Raw genomic sequence first — 20,217 nt, forward strand, 5'->3', positions numbered from 1 at the left:
CTTGCCCAATGATCGGCAAGCAATTGAGAATAAATGGATCTTTAAGAAGAAGACTGACACTGACGGTAATGTTACTGTCTACAAAGCTTGACTTGTCGCAAAAGGTTTTCGACAAGTTCAAGGGATTGACTACGATGAGACCTTCTCACCCGTAGCGATGCTTAAGTCTGTCCGAATCATGTTAGCAATTGCCGCATTTTATGATTATGAAATTTGGCAGATGGATGTCAAAACTGCATTCCTGAATGGATTTCTGCCAGAAGAGTTGTATATGATGCAACCAGAAGGTTTTGTCGATCCAAAGGGAGCTAACAAAGTGTGCAAGCTCCAGCGATCCATTTATGGACTGGTGCAAGCCTCTCGGAGTTGGAATAAACGCTTTGATAGTGTGATCAAAGCATTTGGTTTTGTACAGACTTTTGGAGAAGCCTGTATTTACAAGAAAGTGACTGGGAGCTCTGTAGCATTTCTGATATTATATGTAGATGACATATTACTAATCGGAAATGATATAGAATTTCTGGATAGCATAAAGGGATACTTGAATAAGAGTTTTTCAATGGAAGACCTCGGTGAAGCTGCTTACATATTGGGCATTAAGATCTATAGAGACAGATCAAGACACTAAACTGGACTTTCACAAAGCACATACCTTGACAAAGTTTTGAAAAAGTTCAAAATGGATCAAGCAAAGAAAGGATTCTTGCCTGTGTTACAAGGTGTGAAATTGAGTAAGACTCAATGCCCGACCAATACAAAAGATAGAGAGAATATGAAAGATGTTCCCTATGCTTCAGCCATAGGCTCTATCATGTATGCAATGCTGTGTACCAGACCTGATGTGTGTCTTGCTATAAGTCTAGCAGGCAGGTACCAAAGTAATCCAGGAGTGGATCACTGGACAGCGGTCAAGAACATCCTGAAATACCTGAAAAGGACTAAGGATATGTTTCTCATGTATGGAGGTGACAAAGAGCTCATCGTAAATGGTTACGTTGATGCAAGCTTTGACACAGATCTGGACGATTCTAAATCACAAACCGGATACGTGTTTACATTAAACGGTGGAGCTGTCAGTTGGTGCAGTTCTAAACAAAGCGTTGTGGCGGGATCTACATGTGAAGCGGAGTACATAGCTGCTTCGGAAGCAGCAAACGAAGGAGTCTGGATGAAGGAGTTCATATCCGATCTAGGTGTCATACCTAGTGCATCGGGTCCAATGAAAATCTTTTGTGACAATACTGGTGCAATTGCCTTGGCAAAGGAATCCAGATTTCACAAGAGAACCAAGCACATCAAGAGACGCTTCAATTCCATCCGAGATCTAGTCCAGGTGGGAGACATAGAGATTTGCAAGATACATACGGATCTGAATATTGCAGACCCGTTGACTAAGCCTCTTCCACGAGCAAAACATGATCAGCACCAAAGCTCCATGGGTGTTAGAATCATTACTGTGTAATCTAGATTATTGACTCTAGTGCAAGTGGGAGACTGAAGGAAATATGCCCTAGAGGCAATAATAATGTTATTATTTTTATTTCCTTATATCATGATAAATGTTTATTATTCATGCTAGAATTGTATTATCCGGAAACATAATACTTGTGTGAATACATAGACAAACCAAACGTCACTAGTATGCCTCTACTTGACTAGCTCATTAATCAAAGATGGTTATGTTTCCTAACCATAGACATGTGTTGTCATTTGATTAACGGGATCACATTATTAGGAGAATGATGTGATTGACATGACCCATTCCATTAGCTTAGCACCCGATCATTTTGTATGTTGCTATTGCTTTCTTCATGACTTATACATGTTCCTATGACTATGAGATTATGCAACTCCCGTTTGCCGGCGGAACACTTTGTGTGCTACCAAACGCCACAACGTAACTGGGTGATTATAAAGGAGCTCTACAGGTGTCTCCAAAGGTACATGTTGGGTTGGCGTATTTCGAGATTAGGATTTGTCACTCCGATTGTCGGAGAGGTATCTCTGGGCCCTCTCGGTAATGCACATCACATAAGCCTTGCAAGCATTGCAACTAATGAGTTAGTTGCGAGATGATGTATTACGAAACGAGTAAAGAGACTTGCCGGTAACGAGATTGAACTAGGTATTGAGATACCGACGATCGAATCTCGGGCAAGTAACATACCGATGACAAAGGGAACAATGTATGTTGTTATGCGATCTGACCGATAAAGATCTTCGTAGAATATGTAGGAGCCAATATGAGCATCCAGGTTCCGCTATTGGTTATTGACCGGAGACGTTTCTCGGTCATGTCTACATTGTTCTCGAACCCGTAGGGTCCGCACGCTTAAGGTTTCGATGACAGTTATATGATGAGTTTATGAGTTTTGATGTACCGAAGTTAGTTTGGAGTCCCGGATGTGATCACGGACATAACGAGGAGTCTCGAAATGGTCGAGACATAAAGATTGATATATTGGACGGCTATATTCGGACACCGGAAGTGTTCCGGGTGATTTCGGAGAAAACCAGAGAGCCGGAGGGTTACCGGAACCCTACCGGGAGAAGTAATGGGCCATATGGTCCTTAGTGGAGAGAGAGGGGCAGCAAGGGTGGGCCGCGCGCCTCCTCCCCCTGGTACGAATTGGACTAGGAGAGGGGGGCGGCACCCCCCTTTCCTTCTCCTTCCCCACTTCCTCCCCCCTCCTAGTAGGAGTCCTACTCCTACTAGGAGTAGGACTCCTCCTTGGCGCGCCTATTGGGACGACCGGCCTCCTCCCCTTGCTCCTTTATATACGGGGGCAGGGGGCACCCCTAGACACACAAGTTGATCCACGTGATCATATTCTTAGCCGTGTGCGGTGCCCCCTTCCACCATAATCCTTGATAATATTGTAGCGGTGCATAGGCGAAGCCCTGCGACGGTAGTACATCAAGATCGTCACCACGTCGTCGTGCTGACGGAACTCTTCCCCGACACTTTGCTGGATCGGAGTCCGGGGATCATCATCGAGCTGAACGTGTGCTAAAACTTGGAGGTGCCATAGTTTCGGTGCTTGATCGGTCGGGCCGTGAAGACGTACGACTACATCAACCGCGTTGTGCTAACGCTTCCGCTGTCGATCTACAAGGGTACGTAGATCACACTCTCCCCTCTCGTTGCTATGCATCACCATGATCTTGCGTGTGCGTAGGAAATTTTTTGAAATTACTACGTTCCCCAACAGTGGTATCAGAGCCTAGGTTTTATGTGTTGATGTTATTTGCACGAGTAGAACACAAGTGAGTTGTGGGCGATATAAGTCATACTGCTTACCAGCATGTCATACTTTGGTTCGGCGGTATTGTTGGACGAAATGGCCCGGACCGACATTACGCGTACGCTTACGCGAGACCGGTTCTCCCGACGTGCTTTGCACAAAGGTGGCTAGCGGGTGACAGTTTCTCCAACTTTAGTTGAACCGAGTGTGGCTACGTCCGGTCCTTGCGAAGGTTAAAACAACACCAACTTGACAAACTATCGTTGTGGTTTTTATGCGTAGGTAAGATTGGTTCTTGCTTAAGCCCATAGCAGCCACTGTTGTGATGTGATATGGTTAAGACATGATGCTAAATTTTATTGTATGAGATGATCATGTTTTGTAACCAAGTTATCGGCAACTGGCAGGAGCCATATGGTTGTCGCTTTATTGTATGCAATGCAATTGCGCTGTAATGCTTTACTTTATCACTAAGCGGTAGCGATAGTCGTGGAAGCATAAGATTGGTGAGACGACAACGATGCTACGATGGTGATCAAGGTGTCGCGCCGGTGACGATGGTGATCACGACGGTGCTTCAAAGATGGAGATCACAAGCACAAGATGATGATGGCCATATCATATCACTTATATTGATTGCATGTGATGTTTATCTTTTATGCATCTTATCTTGCTTTGATTGACGATAGCATTTTAAGATGATCTCTCACTAATTATCAAGAAGTGTTCTCCCTGAGTATGCACCATTGCGAAAGTTCTTCGTGCTGAGACACCACGTGATGATCGGGTGTGATAGGCTCTACGTTCAAATACAACGGGTGCAAAACAGTTGCACACGCAGAATACTCAGGTTATACTTGACGAGCCAAGCATATACAGATATGGCCTCGGAACACGGAGACCGAAAGGTCGAGCGTGAATCATATAGTAGATATGATCAACATAGCGATGTTCACCAATCAAACTACTCCATCTCACGTGATGATCGGACATGGTTTAGTTGATTTGGATGACGTAATCACTTAGAGGATTAGAGGGATGTCTATCTAAGTGGGAGTTCTTTAGTAATATGATTAACTGAACCTAAATTTATCATGAACTTAGTACCTGATAGTATCTTGCTTGTTTATGTTTGATTGTAGATAGATGGCCCGTGCTGTTGTTCCGTTGAATTTTAATGTGTTCCTTGAGAAAGCAAAGTTGAAAGATGATGGTAGCAATTACACGGACTGGGTCCATAACTTGAGGATTATCCTCATTGCTGCACAGAAGAATTACATCCTGGAAGCACCGCTGGGTGCCAGGCCTGCTGCTGGAGCAACACCAGATGTTATGAACGTCTGGCAGAGCAAAGCTGATGACTACTCGATAGTTCAGTGTGCCATGCTTTACGGCTTAGAATCGGGACTTCAACGACGTTTTGAACGTCATGGAGCATATGAGATGTTCCAGGTGTTGAAGTTAATATTTCAAGCAAATGCCCGGATTGAGAGATATGAAGTCTCCAATAAGTTCTATAGCTGCAAGATGGAGGAGAACAGTTCTGTCCGTGAGCATATACTCAAAATATCTGGGTATAATAATCACTTGATTCAATTGGGAGTTAATCTTCCAGATGATTGCGTCATTGACAGAATTCTCCAATCACTGCCACCATAATCCTCAATAATATTGTAGCGGTGCTTAGGCGAAGCCCTGCGACGGTAGTACATCAAGATCGTCACCACGCCGTCATGCTGACGGAACTCTTCCACGACACTTTGCTGGATCAGAGTCCGGGGATCGTCATCGAGCTGAACGTGTGCTAAAACTCGGAGGCGCCGTAGTTTCTGTGCTTGATCGGTCGGGCCGTGAAGACGTACGACTACATCAACCGCGTTGTGCTAACGCTTCCGCTATCGGTCTACAAGGGTACGTAGATCACACTCTCCCCTCTTGTTGCTATGCATCACCATGATCTTGCGTGTGCGTAGGAAATTTTTTGAAATTACTACATTCCCCAACAGCGCGCTAGCGTACCCACTGGGTGTAGCCCCCGAGATTCGGGCCAACTACGTAGCAGTTGGGTCGAATCTTAAAATGGTACTTTGTTTCTGAATCTTTCTTATGCATCCGAGGTTGAAAGTGCAACTATCCCTAGGTGGTTTTGGTAATTCATAACAACATATAGCTCATTGAGCTAATACTATTTCAAGATAATTATTTCAGGAAAGCTCAATGATTGGCATGGCATGGATGTGAAAGTGGAACCCTCAAAATGCTAAGGACAAATGGATTGGCTCAAGCTCAAAAGCTCAAGACTCTTCATTTTATATTTTAGTGATCCAAGATCACATTGAGTCCATAGGAAAAGCCAATACTATTAAGGAGGGATGAGGTGTTGCTTAATGAGCCTCTTGCTTCATGTGCTTAGTGATACGCTCCAAAACCCTCAACTACTTTCCCATATCCACATATGACCAAAACTCTAAGCCAAACTCGGTCCTACCGATTCTTCCTATCCGGCGCCACCGAGTTTCACTTGTCATTAGCCACTGCCAAACCCTAGCAATTCGGTTCTACCGATAAGGATCTCGGTCCCACCGAAAGAGCGAATCGGTCCCACCGAGATTGCAATGTAAACTCAGTGTTTCCCCTTTGTAACTTTTTGGTCTCACCGAGTTCCACTCGGTCTCACCGAAAGAGCAAATCGGTCCCACCGAGTTTGCCTGACCAACTCTCTGGTTAGCTAATTACCAAATTCGGTCTCACCGAGTTTGTGTAATCGGTCTCACCGAGATTACGTTATGCCCAAACCCTAACCGAATCGGTCCTACCGAGTTGCATGTCAGTCCCACCGAAATTCCTAACGGTCACTAGGTTTACTATTTCGGTCAGACCGAGTTTTCTGATTCGGTCCCACCGAGATTGGTAAATTGTGTGTTACGGTTGGATTTTGTGTGGAGGCTATATATACCCCTCCACCTCTTTCTCATTTAGTGAGAGAGCCATCAGAACACACACATCATTCCAACTCATTTGTTCTGAGAGAGAACCACCTACTCATGTGTTGAGACCAAGACATTCCATTCCTACCATATGAATCTTGATCTCTAGCCTTCCCAAGTTGCTTTCCACTCAAATCTTCTTTCCACCAAATCCAAATCCTATGAGAGAGAGTTGAGTGTTGGGGAGACTATCATTTGAAGCACAAGAGCAAGGAGTTCATTACCTACACACCATTTGTTACTTCTTGGAGAGTGGTGTCTCCTAGATTGGCTAGGTGTCACTTGGGAGCCTCCGACAAGATTGTGGAGTTGAACCAAGGAGTTTGTAAGGGCAAGGAGATCGCCTACTTCGTGAAGATCTACCGCTAGTGAGGCAAGTCCTTCGTGGGCGATGGCCATGGTGGGATAGACAAGGTTGCTTCTTCGTGGACCCTTTGTGGGTGGTTGCTTCTTCGTGGACCCTTCGTGGGTGGAGCCCTTCGTGGACTCGCGCAACCATTGCCCTTGGGTGGAGCCCTTTGTGGACTCGCGCAACCGTTACCCTTCGTGGGTTGATGTCTCCATCAACGTGGATGTAGGATAGCACCACCTATCCGAACCACGGGAAAAACATCCGTGTCTCCAATAGCGTTTGAACTCTCCAAACCCTTCCCTTTACATTCTCGCAACTTGCATGCTTTACTTTCCGCCGCCCATAAACTCTTTGCATGCTTGCTTGAATTGTGTGATGATTGCTTGACTTGTCCTAGAATAGCTAAAATCTGCCAAGAACTAAAATTGGGAAAAGGTTAAGTTTTTATTTGGTCAAGTAGTCTAATCACCCCCCCTCTAGACATACTTTCGATCCTACAAGTGGTATCAGAGCTTTGGTCTCCATTTGCTAGATCTCCATAGCTTTTGGTGGTCATAGCCTTGGTTTCACAACCTAGGAGAGTATGGCATCTAGCGAGGGAAATTATCACCGTAGAGGTCCTTACTTTGATGGTACTAATTTTGCTAGTTGGAAGCATAAAATGAAAATGCATATTCTTGGACATAACCCCGCTGTTTGGGCTATTGTGTGTGTTGGTTTGCAAGGTGACTTCTTTGATGGGAGAGAACCAAACCGTGAAGCTACCGCGGATGAGTTGAAGATGTTGCAATACAATGCTCAAGCTTGTGATATTCTCTTCAACGGATTGTGCCCCGAAGAATTCAACAAAATCAGCCGCCTTGAGAATGCAAAGGAAATTTGGGACACTTTGATTGATATGCACGAAGGTACCGACTCCGTCAAGGAATCCAAGTTGGATGTGCTTCAAAGCCAACTTGACAAGTTCAAGATGAAGGATGGTGAAGGTGTCGCTGAAATGTACTCTAGGCTTGCTCTCATCACAAATGAGATTGCCGGCTTAGGAAGTGAAGAGATGACCAATAAATTCATCATCAAGAAGATCCTAAGAGCCTTGGATGGAAAATATGATACCGTGTGCACATTGATCCAAATGATGCCCAATTACAAAGATCTCAAGCCAACGGAGGATTGGAAGAATTGTTGCTCATGAGATGTCACTTAAGGATAAAGAGGAACTTCACAACAAATCAAGTGGTGCCTATAAAGCCTCATGTGAAGCCCCTACATCATCAAGTGAGAAACAAGACTTCAATGAAGAACTGAGCTTAATGGTGAAGAACTTCAACAAGTTCTACAAGAGTAGAAGCAAAGAAGAAGCTCCAAATCAAGGTCCTACAATGACAAAAGATCTTCTAGTCGAGAGCGAAACTGTTACAATTGTGGAAGACCCGGACACTACTCCAATGAGTGTACGGCTCCCTACAAAAGAAGAGAAGATTCTCCAAAAAGAAGAAGCAAAGGATCACCACCAAGAGAGAGAAGGAGTAGAGATGATCTTTATGAACGAAGATACTCATGGAGAAGCAAGGATTCGGAAAGGAAGGAAAAATCATCAAGGAGCTACACAAGACGAAGACATCAAGCTCATGTTGGTGAATGGGTATCCGGCTCCGACTCCGATAGCCACTCCAAGAGAAGTTATCACTCCGACTCCGAAGATACTCAAGATGAAGGTGTTGCCGGTCTAGCACTTGTGTCAACCAACTCCTACGACATATTTGACTCACCAAATGAAGGAATTGGAAGATGCTTCATGGCCAAAGGTCCTAAGGTAACACACCCCGAGTATGTTGATTTCAATAGTGATGAAGATGACTTGTTAGGTGATGATGATTTACTTGTTGACAACTCTAGTGATGAATACTGTGATGAAACGTCAATTAATCATGCTAATCAAGATAAAACGAATGACAATGATAAGGAGAAGATTGAGTTTCAAACTAAAGAACTAAACACTCTTAAGTTAGCTCATGACACTATCTTCGAAGATCATCGAGAACTTTTAAGAGCTCATGAGAAACTACGCCTTGAAAAGCTCAATCTTGAGCAAGAGCATGAGTTCTTAAAGGCAATCAATGATGATCTCCGCAAGAAAAGTTCTTCTTACATTGCCAAGCGTTTACTCTTATCCACTTACATGCCTCAAGTCAAGTCTAACAAGAAAGATTCTTCCTCTAGTTGTAACAATGATCATGCTAAATTCAATATTGTTGCTTCTAGTAGTTCTCTTGATTACACTAATGATTCTCTTAGCCAAGTTACACTTGAGCAAGAAAATAGCTTATTGAAGGGAATTATAGAGAAAGGAGTGTACAAAAGCCTTGCCGGGAGTAAGCAATTCGAGGAAATTGTGCGCAAGCAAGGAATGCACCGGAAGAATCAAGGTGTTGGTTTTGAAAGAAAGTTCAATGCCAATGGAGTTGAATGGGAATAAGATCAATACCCCAAGACAAAGTTTGTCCCTCAACAAGAGAAGTATACTTCTTTCAAGGGGACACAAGCTCAAGATGATCTTCCACCACAAGACTACGAGCAAAAAGGCAAGGACAAGCTTCAAGAGGAAATTGATGCATTTGAAGAAGCTCCTAAGACCTTAGTCAAGTGGATTCCCAAGACTTCTTCAAGTTCCACTTCATCAAGTACGACTACAACTCCAAGGATTCCCATCAAGATGATGTGGATCCAAAAGAAGAAGAACTAGAGAGTTCTTGAGGGTGACTCCGCCAACATACTTCACTCTTATCATTTTGGCAAGAACAAGTGCAATCAACTTCCACATCTTGGACTAGTTCAAGGAGTCACAAACCCTCTTGTTGGTAAGACAAGGGACAAGGTAACCTAAAAGTTTTCATGGACATCATCTTTTGTGTGCATCACTCTATGTCTATGGATATCCTTGTTTGTTCCTTGAGGGACTAACCCATGTAGGTATTGAAAGTGCAACTCACTCAAATGGATAGCTCCAAGAGATCTACATCAACATTGAGCATCCACATCTTCAATATCTACATGAATTCATCATCGACAAAACCCAAGGTTAGTTCATCCCTCTTAAGGGGGATATCACATCTAGGGGGAGCTTTACTCTAAGACTTGAGCTAAAGCAACTCTAAAGATGTGAACAAAACAATGCTTTATGTAAAAGTGGTAACCCCACTTGAGCTTAAACGATGAGTATGACCTACGATCAAGTGTTCACTTGACTCCTAAGTCAATATACTCATATATAGATGACCTAGTCATCGCAAATTGCTTGATAGATGCTAGAATTGGTTGTGCATGCCTTGCCACATATTTCATTTGCCATCTTATTGTGTGAGCATGCTGATTGCATATTTTACTCATTCGAGGACATCCACTTGTTGCTTTGATTGTTCGGTTTTATTTCTTTTTGCCAAGTGGATGGACAAGAATGCCTAAGAACCTCCTCTAGCTATCTATGCTTTTCTCGTCTCAAACTCTATTCATGCTGCATCACAAAATTTGATCAAGTCAGATTTGAACCACTCTGTGTGAGGAGCGCTCGGAGTCCCCGATTCGTCATAGACTTAAACTTCCAAAACCTCTTTATGATTCTCGGTCTAACCGATACTCCACTTTGGTCCTACCGAGATCATTAAGTTGATCTAGGTTTTCGATCTCGGTGCAACCGATTTGAACCTTTCGGTCTCACCGAGTTTCAGTAACTGCACGCAGTTATGAATCTCGGTGCCACCGAGTTGTTCAACTCGGTCACACCGACAGGGTCGGGCTATATAGAGTCACGGGCAAAATTTGGAAATTTCTCCGAACCCCTTCGCCCGCGCGATAGCCTGCTCTGCCCCCGAGGTCTCCGGATCGTCTTCTCGCCGCCAGCAGCCTCCAGTCGCTGGTCTCCGTTGCCGTCAACGGGATTTCTGCCCCGCCGTTGCCGCCGTAGCAAGTCCCCGCCGAACTAGGGTATGGACTTGATCTTTGTGCTATTTCTCAATCTGATTCCTAGCACATTGTGATCATATTGATTCTTGCCACGATTGAAACACTTCTATCCAGTCAAAACGCTCATAGATTAGGTTTGATTCGAAAATTCTAGGTTTAGGTCTCCGCCGAAACCATCTCGGAACCACCGAGTTGAAAAACTCGGTCCCACCGATTTGGCTTATGCCATTGCACAAGTGAGACTCGGTCTGACCGAGAATTACTTATCGGTGTGACCGATTTTTGAACTCAGTGAAACCCTAGCAGTCTCGGTGCCACCGAACTGTGACTCGGTCCTACCGAGTTCACTAGTTTAGGTTCCAAAACTGCTTCGGTATCACCGAGTTTGAAAATCGGTAGATCCGAGATGATTTCAGTGGGAAACTAAAACTAAGTTCTTGAATCATTCTTTTTGCAAAAATATCTGCATTTTGTGATGCTCATCCACTCTATCTCCTCTATAATCTATTCACAGGGTCAGCAGTCAGTTTGCAACATGTCAGACCAGAGTGACAGCCAAAACTTGTCAGAGCAGCAAGTGCAGTTGAGTGAGGGCACTAGCCCCTCAAGTTCCTTAGATGATGGCAGTAGGAGCACACCCAGCAACCTGCCTAAAGCTGCCACGAGACAAAGGAAGAAGAAAACCTCAGATTCTGAAGATGAGGACTATGTGGCAGAGGAAGAGGCCACTTCCAAGAGAGTTGAGCCAGCTCAAGGCTCAAAGCCAGGCCTGAAAATCAAAAGGCCAGCAGGCAGGCAGCCCATGTCAAAGGCTAGAGCCTCAACTGAGAAGCCTGCTCCCATTGAGCCCGTTGCAGCTGAGGGCAAGAAAAGGAAAGACAGAGTGAAGAAGACTGTGGCTAGAGTGCTTGGGAAGGCCTCCATCATGGTAGAAGAGGAGGAGGAAGAAGAGGCAGCTGCACCAGCGCCCAAGGCAGCCAAACTTATGGGAGATGCCATAAGGTCAGGGGGAGCTGCATCCAAGCCCAAGGAAGCACCTAAGGCTGCATCTAAGCCTAAAAGTGCACCAAAGAGAAACACAAGAAGCATCCCAGCCACTGAGAAGAACAAGGCCCCAGTGCCTGAGACTGTTGCAGAGGAAGAGGAAGAGAGTGTCCTTCGGAAGCTCAAGCCCAAGATCCCAGACCACAACGATGCTCATCCTGTGGCTGAGGATATGAAGCTAAGGAGAGACTCAGGGCTCAGGAAATGGAGAGAAGCAGATCCATATGCTTCTAGGAGAAGGACTGCAGTGGACTACAGGTTTCATACCAAGGAGCAACAGGATTTCTATGAGACAGTGCTACTTGACAAGAAGCCAATTGTATGTGACATGAGATGGGTCGACTGGACCTATATCAAGGATAATGAAGAGTACTACCCATGAGTTCAGGACAGCTTTAAGGCGTGTGGAGTAGAGGACTTTGTTGGGCAGAAGCTCACAAAGTGGAACGAGGAACTCATCATGCAGTTCTACTCCACAGCTCACTTTTATCCAGATGGGAGGATTACATGGATGTCTGAGGGTACGAGGTACCACTCTATTGTTGAGGAATGGGCGAAGCTGATCAGTGCCCCAGAGGAGCAAGCAGATGACTTGGACATTTATGCCAAGAAAAAGATGGACCACAACTCCATGTCCAACATGTACAAGGAGATTCCGAATGAAGCACTTGACACGTTCAAGTTTGGCTCAGTGCATTATCTGCTCTCAGGATTGCCTACGATCAACTGGATCCTTAGGCACACCCTTCTGCCCAAGTCTGGACATCACAAGATGATCAGAGGTCACGCGATCAATTTGCTTCATGTTTTTGACGTGCCTCAAAAATTCAAAGTCATGAGCCTTATAGTGGAAACAATCAAAAGGACTGCGGCAGATCAGAAGAGGAGCTGTGGATATGCCCCTCAGATTCAGGAGCTCATCAACTCCAAGATGGGCACGGGCGTATATTTGTTAGATAAGGAACACCTGCCCATCCGTCCAGATTTCGAGGACAATGAAGTTGTGATGACAGAAAATGAGCCATCATCTGCCCAAGCATTTGCAAAAAAGGAGAAGGCAAGGAAGGAGAAAGCTGCCAGGATGCCTACTCAAACGGAGGCATCTGAATACTTCTTGAAGACCAAACAAGAGCAGCTCGGTTACTTGATTGCATCCACGCTGAGGATTAAGCAAAGTCTGGCCACTCTCACTCAGAATCAGCAGAGCCTAGAGAGAATCATGGAACAGAAGTTCTATGACTTGGATGTCAAGGTAACAGAAGTTCAGTCTGCAGTGGAGCAGCTCCAGGAGGACATGAATGAGAGGAGAGGCAGGACCACGACTCATGCGTTTGCGAGGGTGCCACGAGGTTCGAGGTCGTCTGCACTGCCAGTTGCTGACACCAGAGCTACAACGTCTGCACCAGCCACAGCCTCAGCTCCAGCATCTACTTCAGCTCCAACTCCAGCGACTACTTCAGCGTCTACCGAAGCCTTCGTCCTTGGAGTGATCCGGACTCCACCACCACCTGAAGATCAAGCCTGAGCGTCGATCTAGTGCTATGCATTTTCTAGGAACTTTTTGGTAACTTGTTGCCAAAGGGGGAGAAGATGTATAGATCATAGGCTTCGAGAGAGAGAGTGTTGCTTTTCTCTCTTGCTTTATTTGGTGGCTTTTCGAACTTTATTTGCTTGCGTGTGAGATACTACGTCCTTATGCCTGTGAGATATCGATGATCATGTGTTTGATCATAAGCTACACTTAATGCTTGCTTAAATATTATCATTCTATCTCTCATTTGTGATCATTCACTATTCTTGGTGATGAGTGCATGTATTTCAATCTTATCATTTTGAGCGCTCCACCAAGATGTATGTGACATGGAAGAGTAACCCGTGATTCTAATTCTTTGTGCATTTCCAGTCCAAAGCAAATTTTAAATATGCACAAATTTAGGGGGAGCTCTTACTCATCACATACCTCTCAAAGCGACGATATATTTCATGCTTATTATCATTTGTCGAAGCTTTGATCTATATGTTGTCATCAATTACCAAAAAGGGGGAGATTGAAAGTGCAACTATCCCTAGGTGGTTTTGGTAATTCATAACAACATATAGCTCATTGAGCTAATACTATTTCAAGATAATTATTTCAGGAAAGCTCAATGATTGGCATGGCATGGATGTGAAAGTGGAACCCTCAAAATGCTAAGGACAAATGGATTGGCTCAAGCTCAAAAGCTCAAGACTCTTCATTTTATATTTTAGTGATCCAAGATCACATTGAGTCCATAGGAAAAGCCAATACTATTAAGGAGGGATGAGGTGTTGCTTAATGAGCCTCTTGCTTCATGTTCTTAGTGATACGCTCCAAAACCCTCAACTACTTTCCCATATCCACATATGACCAAAACTCTAAGCCAAACTCGGTCCTACCGATTCTTCCTATCCGGCGCCACCGAGTTTCACTTGTCATTAGCCACTGCCAAACCCTAGCAATTCGGTTCTATCGATAAGGATCTCGGTCCCACCGAGATGGGGTTGCAAACTCTCTGTTTCCCTTTCGTAACTTTTCGGTCCCACCGAAAGAGCGAATCGGTCCCACCGAGATTGCAATGTAAACTCAGTGTTTCCCCTTTGTAACTTTTCGGTCTCACCGAGTTCCACTCGGTCTCACCAAAAGAGCAAATCGGTCCCACCGAGTTTGCCTGACCAACTCTCTGGTTAGCTAATTACCAAATTCGGTCTCACCGAGTTTGTGTAATCGGTCTCACCGAGATTACGTTATGCCCAAACCCTAACCGAATCGGTCCTACCGAGTTGCATGTCAGTCCCACCGAAATTCCTAACGGTCACTAGGTTTACTATTTCGGTCAGACCGAGTTTTCTGATTCGGTCCCACCGAGATTGGTAAATTGTGTGTAACGATTGGATTTTGTGTGGAGGCTATATATACCCCTCCACCTCTTTCTCATTTAGTGAGAGAGCCATCAGAACACACACATCATTCCAACTCATTTGTTCTGAGAGAGAACCACCTACTCATGTGTTGAGACCAAGACATTCCATTCCTACCATATGAATCTTGATCTCTAGCCTTCCCAAGTTGCTTTCCACTCAAATCTTCTTTCGACCAAATCCAAATCCTATGAGAGAGAGTTGAGTGTTGGGGAGACTATCATTTGAAGCACAAGAGCAAGGAGTTCATTACCTACACACCATTTGTTACTTCTTGGAGAGTGGTGTCTCCTAGATTGGCTAGGTGTCACTTGGGAGCCTCCGACAAGATTGTGGAGTTGAACCAAGGAGTTTGTAAGGGCAAGGAGATCGCCTACTTCGTGAAGATCTACCGCTAGTGAGGCAAGTCCTTCGTGGGCGATGGCCATGGTGGGATAGACAAGGTTGCTTCTTCGTGGACCCTTTGTGGGTGGTTGCTTCTTCGTGGACCCTTCGTGGGTGGAGCCCTTCGTGGACTCGCGCAACCATTGCCCTTGGGTGGAGCCCTGTGTGGACTCGCGCAACCGTTACCCTTCGTGGGTTGAAGTCTCCATCAACGTGGATGTAGGATAGCACCACCTATCTGAACCACGGGAAAAACATCCGTGTCTCCAATAGCGTTTGAACTCTCCAAACCCTTCCCTTTACATTCTCGCAAGTTGCATGCTTTACTTTCCGCCGCCCATAAACTCTTTGCATGCTTGCTTGAATTGTGTGATGATTGCTTGACTTGTCCTAGAATAGCTAAAATCTGCCAAGAACTAAAATTGGGAAAAGGTTAAGTTTTTATTTGGTCAAGTAGTCTAATCACCCCCCCTCTAGACATACTTTCGATCCTACAGAGGTGCTGTCTTGGAGGACGCGGCTGATCCGAGCAGGCTTCCATTATGACCGGCTTGTCGCTGACGCCGGCCGGCTTGGGGCCGAGGTGGCGGAGGCGAGGGCGGAAGCGACGGGAGTCCGACAGGCGCTTGATGAAACCGGTAGGCTATAGGAGCCGCTGGCGGGCGACAAGGGCCGTCTTGAGGCCGAGGTGGAGCGCTTTAAGGCGGAGGCGGCCAAGGTCATGGAGGCGCAGCGGGCGCTTGCCGAGGCCGACCAGCAGTGTGGCAAGCTGGCCGACGACAAGGGCCAGCTTCAGGCCGAGGTGGAGTGCCTGAAGGCGCTGGTGGCCGCGGCGGAGGAGACCCATTAGGGGGAAACCCGTCGCCGCGACAAGGCCGAGAAGACGGCCGTGGACAAGGACGCCGTGCTGAAGGCGGCTCTTGCCAAGGTCGCCGACCAGGAGAAGACGCTCCAGGAGCGTGACCGCACCATCGCCCGGGAGCGGCACGGTACGTTGCTCGAAGCGCAGCACCTGGAAGAGTCCTTCTCGAGTAAGTGCTTTCCTTGGTGTCGTGGTTTTGTCACGGCAGATGTCCTAGAGAAAGGACTTAGTCGTGGAGCCATCGCGACGGGTTAGCTTGAAGGGGTTAAAGCGGACACAAGGACGCAAGAGAGTTTATACTAGTTCGGCCCCTTCGATGAAGGTAAAAGCCTACGTCTAGTTGTGATGGAATTGATGGAGTTTCGATGACTAGGGAGCAAACAAGCTTTGCCTATGTCTCGAGTTGTTGTCTGTTGTCCTTGAATCGCCACCGGGTCGTCCCCTTATATACACGGGTGACTCCCGTCGGTTCACAGAGTCCCGACACCGGTCGATATTCGTATCCGGGTTGGTCTCTCCTTATTCCTAACTTACAATACAAGTTTATATACAAATTCCGGTTTACAGCTACCAGTCTTGAACTGGCTACGGGCCTTAGGCCCTCATCTGCCTTCTTGGGCTTTATCACTTTTGGAGCTACTGATGAAGTTGACCTGGCCCAGATAGGCCGGTTTACGCCCAGCAGTAATATCCCCAACATTAGGCCCCAGATTGATTTGAACGGGTTCATGTCAATCCTTTAACAAAAACTTCATCTTCAACGTCTTCTTTTAAATTGGTAAACCACCATGATGTCATCTTCTCTGATTACTGCAAACTGGGGTGACGTCATCTGTCATAATGAAGCTATCCATTACGCTTGTTTGTTTAATAGATCGGCGGAAATCGAGGCGACAGCTCCGTTTCGTGGCCCCTGGATTGTCGCGCCTGACTCATGTTCTTTCGCCTTATAAATAGGACCGAAGGGTCATTTCTTTTCTCCTTCCGTTCCTTCTTCGTCTTCCTCGCGTCGCCCGCCTCGGAGCTCCGCCGCCGCCGTCGACCTCTGCCTCATCTTTGGCCGCTGCATCAACCTGAACGCACCAGAGCATCGCGGCAACCTTCCGCATCTTCCTCAGCTTCGGTAAATCTTCTATCCTTTCCCCCGTAGATCTGACCTAGGGTTTCGCAGTTCTTCAGTGTTCATCTTCTACCTCTTGCTCATACGATAGGTCTTTAGCTGAATCCGAAAATCTTTACTCTGTGCAATGGTAGTTGTTTGACCTTCGCCTTCACTTACGCATCTCAAAACCATAGATCTATATGAACGTTTTGCTCATTGGTTCGGTACTGCTCCTTTGAACCTCTAAGTATTTATCTCTTTTCTGAATTTGCTTCAGATCCAATGCCATAAGGAAATCTTGTGAAACCTGTTTCTGCATACTTGTCCACCCGCAACGCCTAGATCAGGCGGTTTAACCTTATAGAAATTTTTTCCAAACCAGTATATGCCATTAGTCCCCTTATTGAACCGCCAGATGCTTGTTGCTTCAAAAAAACTCCGGTTCAGATAGTTCTGTTTCCGGTTTAACAGTGCCCATACCAATGTATCTTGATCAAATGCATTTTTGAACTGGGATCTTCTACCTTGTAGATTCCATCATGGCCAAGCAAGTGTATGAGTGCAATTGGGTTCCTTATCGCGTCACAGAGGCTGAACTGGACGATTTAGTCCTGATTGGTGCTTTAGGCAGCAAAGATACCATCCATTGGAGGGCTCCTGGCAAAGAATGCCCTCCCACACCCCGAGAAGGAGAGGTTGTTGTTTTCGTAGATCACTTAGCCCGGGCTTTAAACCGCCCGGTTCCAAATTTTATCGGGATGTTTTAGCCGATTTCCAGCTCCATCCACAAGATACTGGCCCCAACTCTGTTACAAATATGTGTCACTTCCAAGTGCTCTGTGAAGCATTCTTTCAAGAGGAGCCCACAGTGGAATTGTTCAGAGACCTTTTCCATCTAAACTGCCGTACTGAGTTTACTGACGGCTCCAATACGGAGTTGGGTGGCGTGGCGATTCAGAAGAGGAAATAGGTCACATACCCTCCCGCCAAACTGCATAGCCACCCCAAAGAATGGAATCAGACATGGTTCTACTGCAAAGACACCTCCCCTGCTAGTGAGAATCCCTTGCCTAGCTTTCGACCGGAGCGGCTCAGTAATACACACCCTTTTCCACAAAGATTGACTGCACAGGAGAGAAGTAAATATGCTCCTCAACTGTCAAAGCTCAGAGCCTTTATGGCCAACGGTTTAACAGGGGTTGATCTCGCTCGCTGTTGGATATCATGGAGCATACTGCCCCTTAGTCAGCGCTCCGGTTTGATGTGCGAGTATACTGGCAGTGTTGATGACCCACTGCGACATTCCAAAATCCAGCTCACCGATGAAGAAGTCATAGAAGTTGTGAATAAGATGCTGAATGAACCGGAACACGCCTGTGCTAGAAACGGCATGCTTCCCTTCTGTGCCACCAACAAACCGCCAGCTGTAAGACTTTGATTTTTCTTTTTGCTGATTCTGTTAATGATATATCTGGTCTTTGTTTAATATCAGTGTCTGTGCAATCAGGGCAATGATCCGTTTTGGAGCAAAAAACTGTCGCAGGAGAAACCAGAAAAACCAGATAAACCGAAAAGAGCAACACGGCAAAAGACTAAAGCTGTGAAGAAGACTGCCCACAGGAAAAGAACCACTGCATCTTCTAATCCGGCCCCTGATGATGAGGTGGATAATCCGGACTTTGAGGTAGAGCTTGACTCACTTGGTTTATTTTTCATGCGTCTTATTAATGATGATATTTGTCAGGATGATGCCGAAGCCAGCCACGCGGATGTTGCAGAGGTAATTATTCTCTCTTCCGATTCAGAAACTTTGCCTTCACAAAAAATCCGTCAGGCCTGTTGGTCTCCTCCTCCGATGTACTTGAGTCCTTATGTTCTCGAATATCGATCAGATAGTATGACCCGTTGTGCAGATTCTTGCTGACCACGAAATGCCCCTCCCAAGGTGGGGATAACTTATGCATATCAGTCTGATCTTGGATGAGCCGAAGCACCAAATCTCCCTCCTGAAAGGTTCTAGTTCTGACCCGGCGACTGTGATAACGACGAAGATCTTGCTGGTAAATCGCCGATCGGGCGGCTGCGATATCACGCTCTTCATCCAACCGGTCCAAAGCATCTTGTCGTGTTGTCTCATTGTCCGCTTCAATATAAGCCGTTACACGAGGTGAATCATGACGGATATCACTGGGGAGAACTGCCTCCGCTCCATAAACCATGAAGAACGGTGTGTATCCTGTTGATCTGTTGGGCGTTGTATTGATGCTCCATAACACAGATGGTAATTCTTCTACCCAACAGCCCGGCGTTCTCTGCAAAGGAACCATGAGCCGGGGCTTGATGCCTCTCAAGATCTCTTGATTAGCTCTTTCTGCTTGACCATTGGACTGTGGATGTGCCATTGATGAAACGTCGAGCCGGATGTGCTCCCGTTCGCAGAACTCCTTCATAGCACCTTTGGACAAATTGGTACCATTATCTGTGATGATACTGTGTGGAAAGCCAAACCAGAAAATCACTTTTTTAATAAATTGAACCGCCGTGGCCGCATCACACTTGCTGACAGGTTCTGCCTCCACCCACTTTGTAAACTTGTCAACCGCCACTAGGAGGTGGGTCTTCTTATCTTTGGACCTTTTGAAAGGGCCAACCATATCCAGCCCCCAAGTCACAAACGGCCAAGTAATTGGAATCATTCTCAATTCTTGAGCCGGTACATGAGCACGTCTTGAAAACCTTTGGCAACCATCACATCGTCTGACCAGATCCTCCGCATCAGCATGAGCAGTTAACCAATAGAAGCCATGGCGAAACGCTTTAGCCACCAGAGACTTTGAACCGGCGTGGTGACCACAATCTCCTTCGTGGATCTCACGCAAAATTTCACAGCCTTCTTCAGGAGACACGCAGCGTTGAAAAGCTCCTGATACACTGCAATGATGCAACTCGCCGTTGATAATAGCCATGGACTTGGATCGCCGGATTATCTGCCGGGCCAGAATCTCATCCTCTGGCAACTCGCCCCAGTTCTTGTACGCCAGGTAAGGAAGCGTCCAATACGGAATAACATGAAGCGCTGCCACCAGTTGAGCCTCCGGATCAGGAATAGCCAAATCCTCTTCACCAGGGATCTTGACCGACGGGTTGTGCAGCACATCCAGAAAAACATTGGGCGGGACCGGTTTGCGCTGAGAGCCCAGCCGGCTTAAAGCGTCCGCCGCTTCATTTTTCCGCCGGTCCACATGGTCCACCTGATAGCCTCTGAAGTAACCTGCAACAATATCCACCTCACGATGATATGCTGCCATGAGTGGGTCCTTGGAGTCCCAAGTGCCAGACAC

The sequence above is a fragment of the Triticum urartu genome, chromosome 5A, assembly GCF_056163025.1.
Source record: "Triticum urartu cultivar PI428250 chromosome 5A, HENAU_Tu73, whole genome shotgun sequence".
Lineage (NCBI taxonomy): Eukaryota > Viridiplantae > Streptophyta > Magnoliopsida > Poales > Poaceae > Triticum > Triticum urartu.